Here is an 18,278-nt window from a genome sequence, read left to right as displayed (position 1 = left end):
GCTATAACTAGTACTGAAACAGTATTTTACACTTTGTGTTTCTGTGTGGGTGCAAACTGATGAAATCTTTACTTAATATATACTAAATCAATCTTCTGCATATAAAGATAATTGAAAATGAATCTTGATGTGAATGGAATGGGAGAGGGAGCGGGAATTGGGGGGGTTCGAGTGGGAGGGGAAAAAAAGAAAAAAATCTTCTGTTATTCTAATGAAGGTTCTCTTAAAAGTAACTTGACACTTTCTTTTGTAACTTTTAGAATGATCTCTTTTTGTTGTGCTTTGGAGAGTCTGTATAGAATGTGTTGTGGTGAGAATATTTTCTGGTTTTGTCTATGTGGGGTCCTTTGAGCCTCTTAAATTTGGATTTCCATATCTTTCTCCAGCTTGGGGAACTTTTCATGTATTATTTCATTAAATAGGTTTTCTATGTCTTTATTCATCTCATCTCCCTCAGGGATTCCCAAAATTCTAATATTAATTCATTTAATGGTCTTGGAAGCTTTTTTCCTTTTTTATTTTATTTTTCAGACTGCGATATTTCAAAATAGCTATTTTCAAGTCCATCTATTCCTTCTTCTGCTTGACCTAGTCTGTCACTGAGGCTTCTAACTGTATTTTAATGATTAGGTTTTAATGTTTTATTTATCTATTTTCATCTACTTGAAAGGCATAGTGACAGAGAAAGAGGAAGATGGTGAGAGAGAGGGAGAAAGAGAGAGAGAGATTCCCGTATCAGGCAGATCTGGAGCAGGCTGAAGCCAGGAGCCGAGGAACACCATTCTAGTCTCCCATGTGGCTGGTAGGGCCCAAGCACTTGAGCCATCATCTGCTGCCTCCTGGGTGCATTTTCAGGAATGCTGATTCACATGCAGATGTGCCAGATCTTGAACCAGCACTCCAATATGGGACTGGGTGTCCCAAGTGGCTTTAGCTGCTGCACCACAATGCCTGCCCCATCAACTGTGTGTTTTTTATTTCACATATTGAATTCTTCATTTCTGATTGGGTCTTTTTCAAGATCTCTATGTCTTTGATGAATTTCTCCTTTATATCATACACTGATTTCCTAATTTTATTTAGCTGTATATTTTGAGATTTTTTGGGGCCGGCGCTGTGGCTTAACAGGCTAATCCTCTGCCTTGCGGCGCCGGCACACCGGGTTCTAGTCCCGGTCAGGGCGCTGGATTCTATCCCGGTTGCCCCTCTTCCAGGCCAGCTCTCTGCTATGGCCCAGGAAGGCAGTGGAGGGTGGCCCAAGTCCTTGGGCCCTGCACCCGCATGGGAGACCAGGAGAAGCACCTGGCTCCTGGCTTCGGATCAGCGAGATGCGCCAGCCACAGCAGCCATTGGAGGGTGAACCAACGGCAAAAAGGAAGACCCTTCTCTCTGTCTCTCTCTCTCACTATCCACTCTGCCTGTCAAAAAAGATTTATAAAAAAAATATTTTTTGAATGCTTTATTAGGCAATTCATCAGTCTTTTTTTGTAGTCTGATATTAAAATGTTACTATTTTCCTTTTGGGGCATTGTATTGCTTTGATTTTTCATATTTCTTTTGTCCTCAAGTTTATAGTTGTGCATCTGGTGGATTACTTTTAAAGGGTACCTTTCATGGATTGAAAAATTTTCCCTGGAGACAAGTCTTTGAGTGTCAGTTTGACTGGCTACTTTGGCCCTAGATCCATATATACACTGAAATGCCCTCTCCCTGTGTCCTCTTCCACTGTCAGCAACAGCAGCAGTGGGGTCTGTGAGGCTGCAGCCCTTTTTGCTGGAGTGACAGACCGTCTGTAGGGTCCTGGCAATGGGCATACACAGAAGCTTCTCCTGGGGAATAGGCTCTGAGGATAGTTCTTTTATCAAGGTGGCATCACAGGTGTGGGCATTGTGGCACAGCAAGTTAAACCACTACTCGGGATGCTCACATCCCATATCAGAGGGTCAGTCCAAGTCCAGAACCTCTGCTTCTTGTCCAGCTTCTTGCTAATTCATTCTGGGAGGCAGCAGTGATGGCACAAGTGCTTGGGTCCCTGCCATCCATATGGGAGACCCAAATTGCATTCCAACTTCTAGACTCCAGCCTGGCCCACCCCTGGTTGTTAGGGGAATATAGGAAATGAACCAGCAAATGGAAGATATGTGTGTGTGTGTGTGTTTACCCTTCCACCTGCAATGTAGAATCCCTCTGGCCTTGGGCTGGGGTCACAGTGCAGGTATGTTTTGTTCCTTTCTTTATGCTGTCATCCTAGGTTGCTGTCCTGTGGGGTTCCTGTATCTCCCTGGCTGAGCTCCAGTGTTCTCTCCCTCAGGCACTCACCTCTAGGTGCAGCTATTTACTTGTTAGTTTGTCTCTTCTCTGCAAAGGCGAAGACAAATGTTGAGCACCATTACTCAGCTGTTTCCGAACACTGGTCCACTCAGTGCTCTTATGGTTCCTGTTTGCCAGATACATCTCTTTCCATCCTTTTACTTTCAATCTATTTTTATTTTTTAATTTAAAGCATGTCCCTTGTAGACTGCATGTGGGTGGATTATGTTCTTGCCCATTCTGACAGTGTCTACCTTTTGACTGCATTGCTTACTTCATGAATTTTTCATGTTGACATTGACATGGTTGGATGTACCTCTACAGTTTGCTGTTTATTTTTTATGGATTTGACTTCTCTTTTCTTCCTTTCCTAACTCTTTTTGTCTTAAGTTGATATTTTCTGGTATACTGTTTTAATTTCTTAGTGAAGTGATTTTTTGAATGTTTTTGAACAAATTTCTTAATTTCTACAGGACTTACTATAAATATCTTATTGTAGCAGAATCAAGTTCAGATGTATACTAAATTCCGATGAGATTCAAAAAACTCACTACTGTATAGTTCCTCCCCCTACTTTATGTGCTATTATTATTATATAAGTTAGGTATATGTTACAAATCTAATAATACATTGTTGTAATTGTTGACTTATATAATATTATTTCTTTGAAATAAGACAAGAAAACAAATAAGAGCAGCAATATATGTATAAAGTTCTTTTTGAAATATCAAACCTTCTTATTCAACATTTCTGTCTCTATTCACTGCTTCCTGAGGATTTGAGTGACCTTCTGATCCCATTTTTTACTCCAGCACATCTGTATTCCTACCTTCCTTCTCTCTGTTGTTTCATCAAATGGATTACCTTTGCATATGTCATCAATCCAACAATGTAATTTATAGATATTTATGCCATAGCTTTTTCAAATCAAGTAAGAGAAGAAAGAAAACCAAGTAATCATATTGTCTTTTATCTTTACCTAGAAAATCACCATTCCTAAAAGTTATTTATTTGAGTGGCAGAGAGAGAGGGAGACAGCACATACATGGTTGGTGGGGAGGAGAGATCTTCCATTTGCTGATTCTCTTCCCAAATTGGGCTGGGCTTTGCTGAAGCCAGGAGCCAGGAACTTGATCCAGGTCTTCCATGTGGGTGGCAGAAACCTAAGTACTTGGGTCATCATCTACTGCCTTCCTAGTGCATTAACAGGAAGCTGTATTGAAAGCAGAGGCAGGACTCCATCCTAGCCCTTCCTTTATGGGATACCCATTTGGCATCCCAAGAGGCAGCTTAAGCCACTGCACCATAATACCTGCCATAAATAATCCCCTTTACTGGCATGTGTGTGTGTGTGCACGTGTGCGCCTTTGTCTTACTTTTTGGTATTAATTCCTTTGAACCTGAGGAAATTTGTTTAGTGTTCCTTATAAGACAAATCTCCTTGCAATAAATTCTCTCAGTTTTTGGTTTGCCTGGAATATTTTTATTTTGCCTTCATTTTTTACAGATAGCCTTGCTGATAGAACTCTTGGTTCAGATTTTTATCACTGAGCACTTTGAATATGTTGTCCACCACTTTCTGCTTGTTTATAATAAGAAGTCAGCTGTTAATCTTGTAGAGATTTACATGTTCGTAATGAGCCATTTCTTTCTTGCTACCTTAAGATTACCTTTACCATCCAACACTGTGACTATGCTGTGTCTGAGAATGGTTCTCTTTGTGTTTATCCCACGTGGAGTTGATTGCACTGCTTGGTTATATAGATTAGTGATTCCCATAAAATTTAGGAAGTTTATACCCTTTATTTGTTCAAATATTTTTTTGCTCTTTTGTAGAGAAGAATTAACAAAGCTTAGATCCTTAGAAACTTTAAGCCTGGCTTATACTATTAGCCCTTGGCTGGTGTCTGGGAACTTGGCTTTCTGAGTGATTTCAATCAATAGTTTGCTAGCAGCGATTCCCTTGCCGAGAGTGTTGTATGAACACTATGATATCTTTTGAATACATGCTTTCCTTCTGGAAGCCTGAAATTTTGCCATGTGTTAGCTAGAATACCAGTATAATACCAGCCCTCAACAAGAATCTTGGGCCCTGAGTCTCTAATGAGCTTTGTGGACAGGGACAGCTGCAAATGTGGCTGCATTTTTGTTGCTGGGTGAATGTGCTGTATGATTCCTCATGAGAAGGAGGGCACAAGGATCAGCCTGCACATGGATTCCCCCGGACTCTGCCTGTGTCCCTTTCCCTTACTGTTATATACATGGGCTAGTCTGCCTTTATTATCATGGAGTTGCCAGTCTCTTCTTAACTGCTTACCACCAAAGCCTCCAGTGTTTTTGACAATGACCTTAGGCATGAAATCCTCTGTACTAGATGAGAGTAGCCCCTCTAGGCCTGTGAGAACATCTGCAACACAGCAGCTGCTTTTCCTACAGCCTTACCCCAAACTCAGGACCAGGAACTGGAGTCAGGTAGGGATGTCAGCCCCAAATTTTCTCAGCTGGCTCATCCCACTGTAGAACCTGTGCTCTACCAGAAAACTAGGGCTTCTGCCTTACAAGGGGGGATTAGGAGGTGGAAGGGAACCTCAGTCTTCTTGGCTGCACTTACCTCCATAACACTGAACTGAGGAGGGATGAGAGGTGTTGTTGGCCTGACCCAACTAGGTCAGGAAGCTGGAAGGAGAGGGCTCCTCTGCCTTTTTGGCTATAATACTTTAGAATACAGCTTCTAGCATCCAGAGCTGGAAGTGCAGAGGCTAGGAACAGTTGTGGCTCAAATGCTACTCACTGTTCCTGCTGATATTCAGTAGATTTTCTTGAATAAATGTTTCTCCATTTGATGCATCTAAATTGTATATAGGTCAGCTTTCAGAGCCTGTAAATTATTGATTTCATTTTTGTTATATTTCTTTATTTTTTAAGCTTTACTTATTTGAAAGGCAGAGTTACAGAAAGAGAAGGAAAGACAAAAATTTTCCATCTGCTGATTCACTTCCCGAATGGCTATAATGGCCAGAGCTGTACCAAACTGAAGCCAGGAGCTTCATCGAGGTCTCCCAAGTGGGTGGCAGGGGCCCAAGCACTTGGGTCATTTTCTGTTGCCTTCCCAGGTGCACTGGCAGGTAGCTGGAATGGAAGTGGAGCAGCTGGGACTCAAACTGGTGCCCATACAGGAGTCCAACCAACTACGCTACAATGTCAGCCCCGATATTCCTTTTTTTTAATTAGCACATGATGATTGCTTATTTTTATGTAATAGTATGCTCTTTCAGTACATGTGTACAATTTGAAACAATAAATGTATAATTCATTGTTCATAACTTTCAGCTGTTAAATGATTGTTTTGTGACAGTGAAGATCTGGATCCCCTCCCCCATATTTTTATCTCTTGGTCTTTTTGTAAGAAATTCAAAATTATTCCTTCAATGCTATTTTCTAATTTCCTTGAAATTTTCTACTTAGTTTTTTCTTCAATCAACCTGTTCTTGTTTCATTTCTGTTTTTATTTCCTTTTTCTGACATTTTAAATGAAATTTATCTCTTTATTATCTCTTTAAGTATCATGTATTTTTCATTTTCTTCCTTTATGTAAAATTAATGTGGACATGGATGATAGTAATGGCTACTTTTCTGAGACTTCTCTTTATGCAGGTGTTTTGGAATTTTGGTTTGTATACTCATTTTATAGGAATTACTGCTTTCTTTTTATTGTTATTGCTGATTTTTTTCTATCTTCCTTTGGAAAAAAAAACAATTTAGCTCTGTCTAGAAATGTTATGATTTCCAGGATATCCGGGCAAGATGGCGGAATAGGAAGGGAGCACACAGATAGTCTGGAGAGAGACAGTTTAATAAAGTGGAGTAACTGCAGGTTCAAGGAAGAGTAGGGGAAGAAACAGTAGAGGAAACTCTTCCGGAACTAATGATTCACAGTGGACCTGCGTGGAGAGCATGGGAGCCCAAGTTTGGGACGCCAGCGGCAGACTCAACACACCAGTGCTGGAACGCAAGGTGAGCCGAACCTCAATAGCCTCAGACACCAGCGGGCAAGCGGAAAGAGGAAACTAGAGGGAACAAGGCTTGAAACTCCGTGGGGAAAAGTTCACCAGGCTAACTAGAAGACAGAGAGAAGAAAAAAAAAAAGTGACCGATTCGGACACGAGTTTCTCTCCGCTGACCTCTCAAAGGTGAGCAAGACAAAGGGCAGGCGCCATTTTGGACATACGTCATAAGCAGGGCGACCTCAGGTCTGCACCGGCCCTGAGCCTAGCAGAAAAACCTGGCTCTGGGTGTGTGTGTGTGTGTGTGTGTGTGTGTGAAATAACAGGAGATTAGGACCTAGTGAATGTGTGGTGCTAATGAACTGAGACTGAGAAAAAAGAGACGGTGGGGGAGAGAACTCACGGAATTCACGTGAGTACTCTCCAAAGAGGCTACAATTCGGTAACCTTGGCAACCCAGTGGGAGACTGCAGGAGAATTGGAGCCCACACCAAGGGCAGCAGAGATTCCCTGTGTGGTCCTTGGGAAAGAGCTTCTGATTTCTGGCTCTTGTGGGCATATCATTCGCCTGCTAACTATCTCCAATTCCGTTCACCTGTGTGGAATTACTTCCCTTTTGAATCAAAAAAAAAAAAAAAAGAGAGAGAGAGAGACAGAAAGAGAGAGATTTACCACGCCTAACCTGGGAGTGTCACCTTTGGCACACCCTCAACCCTGAGGAACCAAACAGAGCTCTCAGGCCACACCCATCTCAAACCTCTAAGGCTCCATCAAAAGCAGACAGTCCACTTAATCTAAACTCATAGTATAAAAAGAACAAACTCCACAGTGAAGAAACAAAATATCTCCAACATGCCAAACAACAAACACAAAAACCAAGGTAACAAGAACAAGGAAGACACTATGACACCCCCAAATGAAAAAGACACCTCAATTCAAGATTATGAAGATGATGGGATATAAGAAATGCAAGAAGCGGATCTCAAAAAATGAATAAGAACATTAAGAAGTTCTCAAAAACAAATTCTTGAACTACAGAAATCCTTAATGGACAAGACAGAAAATCTCTCTTGTGAAAATGAAATATTAAGGAGGAATCAAAATGAATTGAAACCACTAGTAGAACAAGAAACTGTGATAGTGACAAGAAATCATAATGAAATGAAGAATTCAATAGATCAAAATGACAAACACATTAGAGAGCCTTAAAAACAGAATGGGTGAAGCAGAAGAGAGAATATCGGACTTAGAAGACAGAGCACAGGAAAGTATAGAGTCAAACCAAAGAAAAGAAGAGGAAATTAGAAAGCTAAAAAATATGGTTGGGAATCTACAGGATACTATTAAAAAACCCAGCATTCGGGTTCTAGGAGTTCCTGAGGGCATGGAGAGAGAGAAAGGATTAGAAGGCCTTTTTTAGTGAGATACAAGCAGAGAACTTCCTGGGTCTGGAGAAGGGCAGAGACATCCTAGTACAGGAAGCTCATAGAACCCCTAGTAAACATGACCAAAAGGGATCCTCACCATGACATGTTGTAATCAAACTCACCACAGTGAAACATAAAGAAAAGATTCTAAAATGTGCAAGAGAGAAACGTCAGATTACTATCAGAGGATCTCCAATTAGACTCACAGCAGACTTCTCATCAGAAACCCTACAAGCTAAAAGGGAATGGCGAGACATAGCCCAGGTACTAAGAGAGAAAAACTGCCAGCCCAGAATATTATATCCTGCAAAGCTCTCATTTGTGAATGAAGGTGAAATTAAGACTTTTCATAGCAAACAGAAACTGAAAGAATTTGTTGCCACTCGTCCTGCCATGCAAAAGATGCTTAAAGATGTGTTACACACAGAAACACAGAAACATGGTCATCATTAGGAAAGAAGGTAAAGGAAGGAAACCTCACAGCAAAAGATCACAGGAAGCTCAAATTCTCTTTGACATAGAATTAAAATCTGATTCTCTGTTAAAGCAATGTGTTAAAGTAATCTATTATGTTCTCTTGATGTCTGTTAAATTCTAATTGTTCAAAAACAGCTGAATTTTATTAAGAGCTATGGGTTATTTAAATATGTGCTTATTTTCAAAGATTTGAATAATCACCTTGTAACAATGATCAGATTGGTCTATATTATGTCATGATTTTAAGGAATCTTATTTCAACCAGATATTTTGGATTTGAGCCTTCTTGGCATTCTTGATAGGCATTCAAAAAATCAAAGTTTCAAACAATCTGGACTCTCAAATTTCAAGTAAATCTTGGACTTTGGTTTTTGCAGTTTGGGTCCAACTGAAAAAATCGAAGGACCTATATCTCTCATCTTATAGAGACACCAACTAATCAGGCTATTTGGATTATATTAGAAGTACTGTCAAGATGTGACATGGTACTAAATTTTAAGTTTCTATAATGGAAAATGCTATTAATACAAATGTTTGAGAATTAAAAAGTCTCATGTCTACTAACACAAGATCATTATGGTAATCATAATGAGAAAGCCCCAGAGGCCTAAAGGGTTAAATACTTGTAAAATCCTACAGGTGCTTTCAAAAATACTGTGAAGTAAGCAAGTGCCTCTTGTTGGCTGATGAGTTTATAATTTTAAACATGGCGACTTAAAGACTTTTGTCATAAACAGTTATATATTATTTGCTGCTCATAAAACTAAAGCGTTGTTGGTTCTGTGTTTAGCTGTCCTCCTATAGGTTCCTAGGGACTTTTTCCAGCCACTTCTATTGTATTCATTACTTTGGGATGGCTCTGTAAACAGATGAAGCCAATAATGTATTAACAGTACCAACTGAGAGAAAGTATGGTTAACTGAGGTTACTAAAAACAAAAAGCAATTCAAATCAATTGGCAATCTACAAAAAGAGTTAAAGATTTTAAAAGCTATTATTAAAATTGCTATATTGGTCTATTATGTTATGTAATATGTGTGTACATTATTGTATGTCCACATGGGAAAATATTAAGAATTTTATTTTAATTGGCTTATAGATAAGATTGTCCATAAATTTAAGCTGCTAAAATCAATCAAAGACACATTTTAATTTGTGTGACCTGAATCTATGTATCATATGTTTTAAACTTGTTGGTAGAAAGAAACTAAAAACATTTTATATGGTTGTGCTTAAGTTTACTGGTTAAACAAACTACACCATGTTAGATAGTTAAGAGGTGTTTCCAAATACATGATTCTTAAAATTTATAGAAGGCATTGGACCTTCTGGTAAATGTTTTCTTAAGTTGTTATCTAATGGTTGAAACTGTTTGCTAAGTATTCATGTGATATTGCTATTGTCAGCAAGGGATCTAGGACTTGCTCCCTCATTTCTCTATCCTAAGCCCAACTTGTTCTTTCATTTCTCTATTCTCTTCAAGGTAGGAAACTAATTCTATTAGAAAGGAATCTGTAGGATGCACAATTTAATCTTTAGAACTTATAAAAGAGATGAGTAACATTTTTCTGTAATAACATAGCCAAAATAAGAGCTTAAATAATCTCATAGCTAGATTTACTTCGCCATCAGCAAGTAAACAGTAAGTAGAAAAAACCTCCCTTTCAGACCAAAGGGAAAGAAAGTTTGAAAGTGAGAATAGGCCGGTGCCGTGGCTCAATAGGCTAATCCTCCGCCTTGCGGCGCCGGCACACCGGGTTCTAGTCCCGGTCGGGGTGCCGGATTCTATCCCGGTTGTCCCTCTTCCAGGCCAGCTCTCTGCTGTGGCCAGGGAGTGCAGTGGAGGATGGCCCAAGTGCTTGGGCCCTGCACCCCATGGGAGACCAGGAGAAGCACTTGGCTCCTGCCATCGGATCAGCGCGGTGCGCCGGCCGCAGCGCGCTACTGCGGTGGCCATTGGAGGGTGAACCAACGGCAAAAGGAAGACCTTTCTCTCTGTCTCTCTCTCTCATTGTCCACTCTGCCTGTCAAAAAAATTTAAAAAAGAAAAAGAAAGTGAGAATATAATTTTCCTCATGGGCATTGTCTACCTTAGAAAAACTACTACAGAACATGCCTGTGACTATAGACTTGTAGTTCAGGCCACCGAAGATTAGAGATGGGACACGGGCACTCCCTTGACTTGCATCCTCTGGTCTGCTTTAACACAAAACAGGAGGAAAAGAAAGCTAGGCATCAGAAGCAATGGGTGGCAGGCCTATTAATGGCTGATCTGTACAGTGATCTGCCCTCAAGGAGACCCAACAGGCCAGTCTACTGCCATGGCTTTCAATGTGGTAAGCCTGGGCTTCAGCAGAAGTCAGCTTGTGAAGAGCCCTGGCAGCTCTGCCAAGAGTTGGATCACTGGAAATGGACCTGCCCTGGAGTCGAAGGATGCCCAGGTCAGAGCCACAGATCTTATTGGCTCTAAGCTGAAAAGCCCTTCACTCAGCCCAACTTCCAAAGTGACCACTGCAGCTGAGGGGACGGCCAAGTAGGGTCAGCAACATTGCAGGCAGAACTGTAAATTTCTTGTTAGAGATGCCCCCTGCCTTTACCTGGCCAGCTCTCCTCCCAGGCCAGCTAAGTAATGAAAGTCAACAGGGTGCTTTCCCCCAGGAGGTTCACACCTCCCTCAGGATGTACCCCATGTGAAGAGATAGATAGGTCTGGGCCTCTTAATTTACAAAGCCTAAAGCCCAACAGATTATTATCAAACCCCTTCTATCAGGTTCTATTTGCCTCTCAACCAGAAAACTTAATTGTAGCTTAGACAGCACCTTTCTTAGCTCCTCTAATAATGACTCTGTCCTTTGTTCTAGATCCTGTCTAGCGCACTTGGGCCTCATTCCTTTGTAATCATAACCTCTACTCTACCACCAATGGCTCTATTCCCAACCTGTGTGTACTGATGGTCCTCTTCCCCACTTCATGCTGTATAATTGTTCAAACCTGGTAAATGCCACTCTTAGGATCATTGGTTACTATCCTCACCCTGTCTTTTATGACCTTGTCTAAATATGATCAGAGTCGGCGAACTTGGAAGTCTTCCATAGCCTTGGCAACTCATGACGATAGCCTAGGGTGGTTACTGGTGCCATAAACTAGAGTGTCAATTTGTTGGGTCAACAACAGGAGTCACTGTGCACTTGCTCCTCATGTGGGATCTCTGTCCTTAATGTGCCGTACATTGTGATTTAATGCTATAACTAGTACTCAAACAGTATGTTTCACTTTGTGTTTCTATGTGGGTGTAAACTGTTGAAATATTTACTTAATGTATACTAAATTGATCTTCTGTATATAAAGAGAATTGAAAATGAACCTTGATGTGAATGGAAGGGGACAGGGAGCGGGAGAGGGGAGGTTGCGGGTGGGAGGGAAGTTGGGGGGGGAGCCATTGTAATCCATAAGCTGTACATTGGAAATTTATATTCATTAAATAAAAGTTTAAAAAAAAAAGAAAGAAATGTTATGATTTCCTCCACTTGGGAATCTGGGCATCTTACTGAGAGCCTGACTTTAGGATGGTGCTGTAGAATTTCTGCTCCATGTGATCTCAGATTCAGTGGTTCTAACTCATTCGTCACCTTGGAAATGTCTAGATCCTGTTATTCTTTTATATACAGGCCCATATCAGATGTTAGCCAATGTAGTTGTTTGGGTTTTTTGTTTTTATTTTATTTTATTTTGTCTTACTTTCTTTCATAAGAAACAAACGATTAGTTCCAGTCTGTGAGGCAGTGAATGCAGCTCCTGGCCCCCAAATCTTTGAATTTAGTTCCTTTTACCTTCTGGGCCAATGTTGCCTCTTCTTGGTTTTTGGATCAAGAGCTAAGTTTGCCACTGCTTTCACTCTGCCCATTGATTAACATTCCAATTGCCCTTCTGGGTTGAGGGTATCTGTATCTTGTTTTTGAGTTCAGCAATGAAGGATAAGAACAGGTGGCCAATGAGGCCCAAACTTATTTTGAATTCAACCACTTCTCATCTTTGGTGTCTCTGTAACACTCCCAGTAGCTTTCTGGAGAAAAAGTGATGGGTAGAATTGGTCAACCAGACGCGGAGCCAAGAGCTAAAAGAAAAGGAATCAGAGTTTGGATAGGGTGATGGTGACACCTGCAGCAGGGCTCCCAACAAGGCAGGAAAATGAATCATCAACTGGATTCTGTGCAAGGCTGCAGAAGCAGAATTTTTATTTATTTATTTATTTATTTTTTTTGACAGGCAGAGTGGACAGTGAGAGAGAGAGACAGAGAGAAAGGTCTTCCTTTGCCGTTGGTTTACCCTCCAATGGCCGCCGCGGTAGGCGCGCTGCGGCCGGCGCACCGCGCTGTTCCGATGGCAGGAGCCAGGTGCTTCTCCTGGTCTCCCATGGGGTGCAGGGCCCAAGGACTTGGGCCATCCTCCACTGCACTCCCTGGCCACAGCAGAGAGCTGGCCTGGAAGAGGGGCAACCGGGACAGAATCCGGAGCCCCAACCGGGACTAGAACCCAGTGTGCCGGCGCCGCAAGGCGGAGGATTAGCCTGTTGAGCCACAGCGCCGGCGGAGAAGCAGAATTTATAACTAAGTAAGATGTGTGAAGTCAGAGTCTGGCTCAGGTCGGAGGTGACAACAAGGCAGCACTCTAGTAGTACTTTGTGCTGAGAGAGATTTAACTGAGGCCCTGCGGTACACAAACACCTGTGTAGTACTTTGTTCTGACAGAGATTCAACTGACGTCCTGCAGCACACAGGTACTCGTGATCTCCCCACAGCACTTCTCAAAGGAAAAATACTCCAGGAGCCAAGGTTTTTAAATCACAGATAGTCAGAGGCTATTTAAGTGGTTTTGGGGCTTGGGTTTTCTCCAGGGGAATCTATCCTCTCAAATTTCCTCATTCTGGCCAAATTCTTTCAGGACCCTAAACTGCCCCCTAATGGTAGGATCTGGTTTCTAAGAGTCTTGGAGGAAGGTCTGGAATTCAGTCTTTCTAGGTTCTTGTGTTGGATCTCATTGGTGATTCCATACCTTAGGGAACAGGAGCTCTCATCATAGACCTTAAGAGATAAGAGATTTCTTTTCACACAATACTTGATATTTCATCATGTTTCCAGTGTATCATTCAATAATGGATGTGTTCAGAATTTGGAACCTGTAATGAAACTAAACAGCTATTAATGGACTCCAGCTACCCAGCTTAGGCTTACTGAGAAATAAAAATAACTTTGCTGAACTAATTTCAGTTAGGGTTAAGGTAAAGTTTTTTTCTAGCTAGTTTACTGCTTTTAAACCCAAATTACTAAGCGATTATGATCAAGCTTAAGAGAGTTGACCTTGACTTTTAGTTGAATTTTGAAATAATACTTTTAAACTCAGAGTGCCTAGGAACTGCCAATGTATGAGCAAGATTAGGTACCAATTGAGATCTGAAATATTTAATCAGCTACCAACCTATATTATGTCAATTTCCTCAGGCTGCTTTTGAAATGCCATAAATTATAGAAGAAAGCATCTGAGATCGTTAACCCTGATTTTACATTCATCGAACTTCTGGGCCTCCGGCTCCTAAAGTGAAGGCAGCCAGCACAATGGAGATGACGCATGTGACGTTCTTGAGTCATCCCAGTAGACAGTGTGTCGATGCCCCATTATCTGCCAGATACATATGGAAAAAAGGAACAGAAAAGCCATGTCAAAGACGCACTGATTCCATGTTATTAGAAAACGCAAGTGGAAATGCAAGGTATATCCAGCTTTCCCACAGATAGGATTGAGGCAAAGGAAAAGATTGTGAAACTGGGCTAGCTGATCAGATTATAATCAATGTCTAGAAGAACTGGTTGAATTAACACATACACCAACGGCATATTTTTAAAACCTTCTAAACAAGTATCATTCATTTAATGTGTGTCATTCAATTTCATATTTTTTTAAGATTTATTTTATTTATTATTTGACAGTCAGAGTTACAGAGAGAGGTATTAAATAGGCAACTCTTCCATTAGCAACTACGTATTTGTTTTTTGTTTGTTTGTTTGTTTGTTTTTTGACAGGCAGAGTGGATAGTAAGAGAGAGAGAGACAGAGAGAAAGGTCTTCCTTTTTGCCGTTGGTTCACCCTCCAATGGCCGCTGCGGCTGGCGCATCGCGCTGATCCGAAGCCAGGAGCCAGGTGCTTCTCCTGGTCTCCCTTGCGGGTGCAGGGCCCAAGCACTTGGGCCATCCTCCACTGCACTCCCGGGCCATAGCAGAGAGCTGGCCTGGAAGAGGGGCAACCGGGATAGAGTCCGGCACCCCAACTGGGACTAGAACCCGGTGTGCTGGTGCCGCAAGGCGGAGGATTAGCCTGTTAAGCCACGGTGCAGGCCAGCAACTACGTATTTGTCATTGCGATAAATACATAATAATTTATTTTGTTCTGTCAATAAGATGACTAATAAGAAGTTACAGTAAATTATACCCTTAAAACATGTGTAGTTTATTGTACAGTTAGTCAATAAAGCACTTTTAAAAATGCATGGGGCTGGTATTGTGGCATAGCAGATAACGCCGCCACCTGCAATGTTGGCATTCCATATTTGCACCAGTTCATGTCCTGGCTGCTCCACTTCCAATCCAGCTCCCTGCTAATGGCCTGGAAGAAGCATCAGAGGATGGCCCAAGTTTTTAGTCCCCTGCCACCTATGTGGGAGACCTGGGTGAAGCTACTGACTCCTGGTTTTGGCCTAGCCCAGTACTGGCCTTTATAGCCATGTGGGGAATGAACCAGCTGATGCAAGATCTCTCACTGTGTGTCTATACTCTTTCTGTATTGGTAACTCTGGCTTTAAAAATGAATAAATAAATATTTTTTAAAAACGTCTGAGAGTAGACCAATAGAATTTTCCTTTGACTTCTGAAGACTATATTTACACAAGCAACATTATGATGTTCGCTAAGAGTTTGCTGAGGAAATCATTTTTTCAAGTCTTTACAAATAAATATATATGTATAAACAAAATATGTCAACTAATAAGGCTAGCTCAACTTGTTTTTTATTTTTTTTAAGATTTTTTATATATTTGAAATTCAGAGTTACACACAGAAGTAGAGGCAGAGAAACAGAGAGAGAGAGAGAGAGAGAGAGAGAGGTAGGTCTTCCATCTGCTGGGTGACTCCCAAATTGGCTGCAACAGCCGAAGCTGTGCTGATTCGAAGCCAGGAGAGGAGCCAGGAGCTTCCTCTGGGTCTCCCACGGGGGTGCAGGGTCCCAAGGCCTTGGACCATTTCCTACTGCTTTCCCAGGCCATAGCAGAGAGCTGGATAGGAAGTGGAGCAGCTGGGACTAAACCGGCGCCCATATGGGATGCTGGCACTGCAGGCAGCGGCTTTACCCGCTATACCACAGCTCAGCTTGTTTTATACTAAGTAAATAGAAGAAAGCTTCTTTAACTTGAGAGTTATCTTTAAGGAATCCCTAACACACATCAGATGTATTGACAAAGCATTATCAATCTCAATGAAATAAGTCATGAAGGATGCCTAATAGTATTGCTACGTTTCAATATCCTGGCCAATGAAGTAAGACTAGAGTAAAAAAAGATGCTTATGCCTTAGAAAGGTACAGGAAGCAAAGAGAAAAGTATGATTACTTATAGACACTATGATTGTGATCATCTAACTAGAAAAATCCAAGAGAATCAACAGAAAGACTAACAGAACTATAAGAGAGTTGTGATATAGCAGGTTAAGCTACCACCAGCATCTTATATGGGCACTGTTTTGAATCCTGGCTGCTCCACTTCCAATCCAACTCCCTGCTAATGTACCTGGGAAATCAGGGGGAGATGGACAAGTGTTTGGGGTCCTTCACCCACATGGAAGAGCCTAATGGAGTTCCAGGCTCCTGGCTTTAGCCTAGCCCAGCTGGCCATTGCAGCCATTTGGGGAGTGAACCAGCAGATGGAAGATCCCTTTATCTTTGTTTCTTCTTAAATTTCTCTCTCTCTCTAACTCTGCCTTTCAAATAAATTTAAATTTTTTAATTTTTAAAGAAAGAATTCAGTGTGGTTTAATATCTTTGCCTTCTTCTATACCAAAATAACTATTTTGGGAAGCACAGTTGGGAATGAGGAGGAGATATGATTTCTTTTCTTTTCTTTTTTTTTTTTTTTTTTTTTTTTTTTTTTTTTTTTTTTGACAGGCAGAGTGGATAGTGAGAGAGAGAGAGAGACAGAGAAAGGTCTTCCTTTTTTTTTTTTTTTTTTTGCCGTTGGTTCACCCTCCAATGGCCGCTGCGGCTGGCGCATCACGCTGATCCAAAGCCAGGAGCCAGGTGCTTCTCCTGGTCTCCCATGCGGGTGCAGGGCCCAAGGACTTGGGCCATCCTCCACTGCCTTCCCGGGCCATAGCAGAGAGCTGGCCTGCAAGAGGGGCAACCAGGATAGAATCCGGCGCCCCGACCGGGACTAGAACCCAGTGTGCTGGCGCCGCAAGGTGGAGGATTAGCCTGTTAAGCCACGGTGCCGGCCATCAAGATTCATTTTCAATTCTCTTTATATACAGAAGATCAGTTTAGTATATATTAAGTAAATATTTCAACAGTTTGTACCCACATAGAAACACAAAGTGAAACATACTGTTTGAGTACTAGTTATAGCATTAAATCAAAATGTACAGCACATTAAGGACAGAGATCCTACATGAGGAGTAAGTGCACAGTGACTCCTGTTGTTGACTTAACAAATTGACACCCTTGTTTATGGCATCAGTAATCACCCTAGGCTCTTGTCATGAGTTGCCAAGGCCATGGAAGCCTTTTTGGGTTCACCGACTCTGATCATATTTAGACAAGGTCATAGTCAAAGTGGAAGTTCTCTGCTCCCTTCAGAGAAAGGTACCTCCTTCTTTGATGACCTGTTCTTTCCACTGGGATCTCACTCGCAGAGATCTTTCATTTGGTCACTTTTTTTTTTTTTTCCAGAGTGTCTTGGCTTTCCATGCCTGAAATACTCTCATGGGCTTTTCAGCTGGATCCGAATGCCTTAAGGGCTGATTCTGTGCCTCCCACTCTTAACAAGGAGCTGTGGACTGCTCAGCCGAGGCTGGGGTGGTAGACAGAACCTGCTGCTGTGAGCCTTGTGCACCATGAATGAAAAACAGTAAAGTACTTTGATGGGCCTCTCTTGCTGTCCTGAGGCTTTCATGTCAGGATAATTAAAAGAAACCCACATGTCATTCCTCATAAATAAATCTATAAATTCAATGTAGTCCTAATCAAACTTCCAACATGATATTTTTGGACCTACGCAAGCTGATTCCAAAATTCAACAGAATAAATAACAGACAAGAAGAATAGCTTCCCACCTAAAAAACAAACAAAAACCCTTTCAAGTCAATGAACAGAATTTGACCCACCCAATAAAAAAATGCAATTAAGTTAGACTAAAACAATGCCCATGGCATTAGATCATATTCAATCACAAGTCTAATGTTGGAATAGAATAACAAATCTAGAACTTAATTCCAAAGTCCTATTTATGGTTCTTTAATGCATCTTTGAAATGGGCTTGCAATTAACTCCATTAAGAATTTAATGTTAACATCAAACGTAAAAACAGGCCTAGCAGTGTCTTGGTTCTTAACTTGCTTGTGTGCTCTCTCCATCATCACACAGTCTTGTTGTCCTCAAGAAAAGGACAGGGTCTGTGTCCAGTGGCTTCACTTCCACTGAGGTGGAAAAGAGGTGCTATTGCTAAGGGCAAGTCTGGGCAGGCCACTATCGGCTCTCCTGTCTTGCCTTCTATTAAAAATTGAGCAAGTACCACATATCAGGCTGTGTTCTAAGTGGTTTGTGTGTATCCGGTTGTTCACTTCTTCAAGGTGATGCAGTCATAAAGATCTGAATCTCATGGGTCAGACCTGCGGCCCTCTGTCTTGCCTCTTCTTTTGACATTTCCTCAGACTGATACGGGTGTATGCATGACCTTTTCAGCATGGCCTCCTCCTCCATCTGTACCCCGGTCTCAGAGGCAGCCATAAGTGGTCACTGTCACCTG

General features: G+C 41.6%; 1 protein-coding gene across 3 annotated transcripts in view; it reads left to right on the top strand.

Moving 5' to 3' along the window:
• Positions 1-18,278, top strand: part of RGS20 (regulator of G protein signaling 20) — a 125,350-nt gene that overhangs the window by 87,639 nt on the left and 19,433 nt on the right. The window lies entirely within an intron of this gene.

The sequence above is a fragment of the Lepus europaeus genome, chromosome 4 (assembly GCF_033115175.1).
Source record: "Lepus europaeus isolate LE1 chromosome 4, mLepTim1.pri, whole genome shotgun sequence".
Lineage (NCBI taxonomy): Eukaryota > Metazoa > Chordata > Mammalia > Lagomorpha > Leporidae > Lepus > Lepus europaeus.
Note: the sequence above shows the minus strand (reverse complement) of the source record. Positions and strands in the feature narration are given on the sequence as shown.